At 41.6% G+C, this 6,508-nt stretch overlaps 1 long non-coding RNA gene across 1 annotated transcript; it reads left to right on the top strand.

The window, feature by feature from the left end:
• The first annotated feature begins 1,514 nt into the window (after nucleotides 1–1,514).
• Nucleotides 1,515–5,281, top strand: LOC123727796 (uncharacterized). Its single transcript, XR_006759689.1, has 2 exons — nucleotides 1,515–3,749; nucleotides 3,843–5,281. It is a non-coding gene; the product is annotated as an uncharacterized lncRNA (long non-coding RNA).
• The last annotated feature ends 1,227 nt before the right edge of the window (nucleotides 5,282–6,508 follow it).

The following is a 6,508-nucleotide window of genomic DNA, read 5'->3' on the forward strand; positions in this document are numbered from 1 at the left end:
GTGAATCAATCTATTTAAAATGTTTGTTTCTTTGAAGTAGCCACCCTTTGCCTTGACAGCTTTTCACACTCTTGGCATTCTCTCAACCAGGTTCACCTGGAATGCTTTAATAACACTCATGAAGGAGTTCCCACATGCTGGGCAATTGTTGGCTGCTTTCATTCACTCTGCGGTCCAACTCATCCCAAACCATCTCATTTGGGTTGAGGTCAGGTGATTGTGGAGGCCAGGTCATCTGATGCAGCACTCCATCACTCTCCTTGGTCAAATAGCCCTTACACAGCCTGGAGGTGTTGGGTCATTGTCCTGTTGAAAAACAAATGATAGTCCCACTAAGTGCAAACCAGATGGGATGGTGTATCGCTGTGGTAGCCATGCTGGTTAAGTGTGCCCTGAATGATAAATCATGAGTGTCACCAGCAAAGCACCCCCACACCATCACACATCCTCCTCCATGCTTCACGGTAGGAACCACACATGCAGAGATCATCCGTTCACCAACTCTACGTCTCACAAAAAAACAGTGGTTGGAAAACAAAAATCTCAAATTTGGACTCACCAGACCAAAGGACAGATTTCCACCGGTTTAATGTCCATTGCTTATGTTTTTGGCCCAAGCAAGTCTCTTCTTATTGGTGTCATTTGTAGTAGTGGTTTCATTGCAGTAATTTGACCATGAAGGCCAGATTCACACAGTCTCCTCTGAACAGTTGATGTTGATGTCTGTTACTTGAACTCTGTGAAGCATTTATTTGGGCTGCAATTTCTGAGGCTGGTAACTCTAATGAACGTATCCTCTGCAGCAGAGGTAACTCTGGGTCTTTTCCTGTTGCGGTCCTCATGAGAGCCAGTTTCATCACAGCGCTTGATGGTTTTTGCAACTGCACTTGAAGAAACGTTCAAAGTTCTTAATTTTCTGCATTGACTGACCATGTATGTTGTAAAGTATTAGACTGTCGTTTCTCTTTGCTTATTTGAGCTGTTCTTGCCATAATATGGACTTGGTCGGGCTATCTTCTGTATACCAACCCTACCTCGTCACAACACAACTGATTGGCTCCAACGCATTAAATAAAATAAAATGTATTTATATAGCCCTTCTTACGTCAGCTGATAACACAAAGTGCTGTACAAAAACCCAGCCTAAAACCCCAAACAGCAAGCAATGCAGGTGTAGAAGCACGGTTAGGAAAAACTCCCAAGAAAGGCCAAAACCTAGGAAGAAACCTAGAGAGGAACCAGGCTATGAGGGGTGGCCAGTCCTCTTCTGGCTGTGCCGGGTGGAGATTATAACAGCACATGGCCTAGATGTTCATAAATGACCAGCATTGTCAAATAATAATAATCATAGTAGTTGTCGAGGGTGCAACAAGTCAGTAACACAAGAGTAAGTGTCAGTTGGCTTTTTCATAGCCGATCTTTGAGAGTATCTCTACCGCTCCTGCTGTCTCTAGAGAGTTGAAAACAGCAGGTCTGGGACAGGTAGCACGTCCGGTGAATAGGAAAGAAATTCCACAAATGTACTTCTAACAAGGCACACCTGTTAATTAAAATGCATTCTAGGTGACTACCTCATGAAGCTGGTTGAGAGAATGCCAAGAGTGTGCAAAGCTGTCAAGGCAAAGGGTGGCTGCTTTGAAGAATCTCAAATATAAAATATATTTTGATTTGTTTTAACACTTTTTTGTTGTTTTGGTTACGACATGATTCCATGTGTTATTTCATAGTTTTGATGTCTTCACTATTATTCTACAATGTAAAAAATAAACCCTTGAATGAGTAGGTATCAACTTTTGACTTGTACTGTAAGTACAAAGGGACTTTCTTACTTTTACTTGTCATGCTCTCTGTCTGGTTTCTGGAAAAGTGACCAAAAAGGCAACATAATGTAATTTGACATCACGTCGTTGGGGTGATGTTGCAGGCGGTAACATTCCTACACAATCATTTTAAAGAAACTTTGAAAAGAGGATGACAACTACAGCATTGTAGCAGACAGGATCATAGATATAAAGTGCAAAGCTAGACAAAGGGAGGTGGATGGGTGGGAGTGCACTGTTATGATGATGACGACGATATGATTCGTAATGGTTTCAGGTTACATATCTGCCCCCACCCCTTGGTTTCCATTGGATGGGGACGTTAGTGGACTAATTTCCATAATTTTGCTAATAAATAGTTGCTGTGGTAAAACCACAGCATCCTTCACAATGATGACTTGTGTTTCTTGTCAATTTTGGGTGACTGGAAAAAAAGAAAAGAAAAACAACAGCCACCTTTTGGCTTGCAACATTGACATACAATGAGTATACCAAACATTAGGAACACGTTCCTATTGAGGACCCGCCTTTTTCCCTAAGAACAGCCTCAATTCGTCGGGGCATGGACTCTAAAAGGTGTCGAAAGCGTCCCACAGGGATGCTGGCTTATGTTGACTACAATGTTTCCCACAGTTGTCAAGTTAGCTGGTTGTCCTTTGGGTGGTGGACCATTCTTGATATACACGGGGGGAAACCAGCAACGTTGCAGTTCTTGACAGACTCAAACAAGCGCGCCTGGCACCTACCACCATACCCCAGTCAAAGGAAACAAAATCTTTTGTCTTGCCTATTCACCTGTAATGGCACACATACACAATCCATTTCTCAATTGTCTCAACTTAAAAATTCTTATTTAGCTTGTCTCCTCCCCTACATCTACGCTGATTTGAAGTGGATTTAACAAGTGACATCAATAAAGGACCATAGCTTTCACCTGATCAGTATGTCATGGAAAGAGCAGGTGTTCTTAATGATTTGAAGTGGGAAATGCACTCCACAAATTTGCATTGAACAATACATGTGGTAATTTATAACATTAGTTAGTTCACAGCACCTTCTATAGGTGATCAATGCATACTGCATACTATACTGCTGGTCTGTTGTAGTAGTACATACTGTAGGTAGTAGCACATTAACATCAGGGATTTTTCTTCTACAAAAAACAAGCACACAAGGAATCCTCAAGAAGACTAAACTGATGGGCATCACGGATACATTCAGAGGAGGTTATCCAATCAGTTCTTCTACATCTACAAGACAAACCCAAAGCTAAATCTGTAGATATGCCAAACAGCCATTATGACTTGTTACTCACTTTGTTCTCTCTAGCATACACTTTAACCCACATGCATGTCTGTGGCAATGGTTGGTTGGATTTTGGTCCCTAGACCACTCAAGTCTCAACAACACCTTTCCCTTGTGTAAGTTCAACTTCTCAGGGACCACATTATGATAAAGAATTCTGCATGCACACATATCAGTAGATTGCTATGACACTGATGTGGTTCCTGAGAGTTTAAAACTATTTTCCAGGCATTGTGGGCTATCATCTAAAACAAGACCAAATCAATAAAAACTCCCAAGATGCCATGCTTACTCTACTTCCTGGTAAACACGTGCTTACAACTCAATGTGTTGCATGGCAATACATTTTTCTGTTTTCTAATGTTAACTAAGTTCAGTTTGCTTTATTGTTTGCTAAAGTAAGAACACTTAACTACTGTATTCACCATATTTCAGATAACTTTCATTGGGTCTGCCTGTGTTGGTGTGCCAAGTGATGAGACTGGAGAAGTGAACAGACCGCTAGCTGCAAAAAAATCTGTGTGTAGATTCCATTTTACATATGAGTGATCCCAGGAAGTGAACCCACTACCCAGGCATTACAAGTGCCATGCTCTTATCAACTGAGATACAAAGGACCAGTAGGTGAGCGGCCTATCCTTACCCTTTGGTACAGATTGCACTAAAGTCATGGTGAGAACAACAAAGAGTAATGTTTCCATTGTCTGTCTGTTGCAGATTTTTCTGCCTGATGGTTGGTGGACGTCACTCCTGCCTCAGCAGTAGGAGTGGGTAAGCCAGGCCCTGTTTCAGACGGACAGTTCTGGGAATGTTGAGTACATTCCACCAGAGCTACATTTTTTTCCAACCATGACCTGGAAAACGCTGCACACTCCTGCTCATGTTCCCAGGTGATTTTATTTATAACAACGTTTCAACCCTTAGGTCTTCATCAGGCATCCACATCCCAAGTGGGGGTGGAAAGTCCTATATATAGAGGCAGTACTCAGTACTTTCAATTCCTGAAACAGGAGGTAAAAAATATATAACAGGTTCACAATATTAAACATTCAATGTATCAAAATATATACACAAGGAAGGTGATCAATATGTGCCGTTATATATACAGTACCAGTCAAAAGTTTGGACACTCCTCATTCCAGGGTTTTTCTTTATTTTTACCTTTTTCTACATTGTAGAATAATAGTGAAGACATGAAAACTATGAAATAACACATGGAATCATGTAGTAACCAAAAAAGTGTTAAACAAATTCTTCAAAGAGATTCTTCAGAGTAGCCACCCTTTGCCTTGATAACAGATTTCCTTTGAAGAAGTTTCCTCTCAATGTCCCCTCCCCTGCGTGACATCTTGATCATTTCTATTCCAATGTATCTCAGAGAACTAATAGGATGTCCAGCTGTACAAAATGAACAGCAACCAGATGTTTTGTTGATCTTGTATAAGCTGGATATCCTATTAGTTCTCTGTGTTCATTTGGAATAGAAATGGTCAAGACGTCACAGAGGGGAGGGGATGTGCGTATGTTCTTCTTTTGTACGCCAACCATGACCTGTGATCGGGGTCACCTGATGTATTATAATAATTGATTATGCTTATGTTGTATTAATAGAAGGGGAAGGGCTTAAAGACCCTCCCCACTACATTTATATGATCCTGGACTACAGATTAACTATATAATATGCATTATAAGGTTTAATACTGTTCCACAGTTATTTTCTAGTCTCTGCCTCTTATAAGGAACGGTCTGAGAGATGTGTGAGCTATTGCAGTCAAAACAGGGTGTCTGTGAGAAAGTGCCTCAAGGCTAAAAGAGATACATAAACACAGACCCCTGCAGGAGAGTAAATAGATAAGAGACAAGTCAGACACCATTGTAAACCACACAGGAATGGACAATTACTGCTGAGCCCTTAGAAAACACTGGACTATTGTTTTCTCCTGCAAGTTTGTATAACTGTATATGCATGGGCTTGGTCTCATGAGTAGAAGGTGTTGACGTAGGCAGTTACATCACTAGGGGTTGACTGCAAACATATTAAGGCAACTTTGACCTTTTTTATTTTTCAGAACTTATTCTGAAACATGTGTGCTATGTTTCCGTTGTCAACTTCTGTCTGCAATTGCATTAATAAAGGTTTGATTGATTTACTTAAAGAAGATATTGTCTGATTGTTGATTTCACCAATAAGCCAATGATTGACAAGGAACCTACCCCAACACCTGCCACCAACCTCACCTGCCCCCTACTTTGCAACGTTTTTCCCAATGAATGTGGCAATTGAAGCTGGCATGCACTCAGTCCTAGTGCCAAGGCCAGCTGCTCTCAGACTGGGCTGGATTCTGGACACTGAACATTGATGAGTCGTATTACATGGCCACAGAATGCATTGAATGCAGTCAGTGTCAGAGGAAAGTGTCAGAGTGGTCTCTGGAGATGCTAGATCAGTGCTCTCCAACCCTGTTCCTGGAGAGGTACCGTTCACTCCAGCCTTTATCTATCACACCTGATTTGAATAAATAGCTGGTTGATAAGCTGAACCAGGTTAGTAACAACTGGGGTTGGAGCGAAACCCCAACACACACATACCTACACTGACACCCGAACTCACACATACTTACACTGACACCGACACTCCAACTCACACATACTTCTACTGACACCCCAACACACACATACTTACACTGACACCCCAACACACACATACCTACACTGACACCGACACCCCAACACACACATACTTACACTGACACTGACACCCCAACACACATACTTACACTGACACCCCAACACACACATACTTACACTGACACCGACACCCCAACACACACATACACCCCACCATACACTTTTTTGCACCAACTCTCCTGCACTGACACAATGCATACACACTGGACTCTGCCCACACTTACACTGAAACCCCAACACACACATACACACACACACACTACATATGCCCACACACACACACCACATATGCCCACACACACACAACACGTGCACACATACATACTGACGCGACACACTCACACTCACCACATACGCTACTGCTACTGTCTTATCTATCCTGTTGCCTAATCACTTTACCCCTACTATGTGTACATAGCTACTTCAATTACCTTGTACCCCTGCACATCGTACCCCTACTGGTACTCCCTGTATATAGCCATGTTATTTTTACTCGTTATAGTTATTCGTTATTGACTGTGTATTTTTTTTATCATGTTACTATTTATATATATAAAAAATGTATCTTTAACTCTGCTTTGTTGGAAAAGAACCCATAAGTAAGCATTTAAATGATATCTACACCTGTTATTTCTGAAGCAAGTGACAACATTTGATTTGAAAGGACACAGGTGGGGGCAGGGCCTACAACAGCT

The sequence above is a fragment of the Salmo salar genome, chromosome ssa16 (assembly GCF_905237065.1).
Source record: "Salmo salar chromosome ssa16, Ssal_v3.1, whole genome shotgun sequence".
NCBI classification, from domain to species: domain Eukaryota; kingdom Metazoa; phylum Chordata; class Actinopteri; order Salmoniformes; family Salmonidae; genus Salmo; species Salmo salar.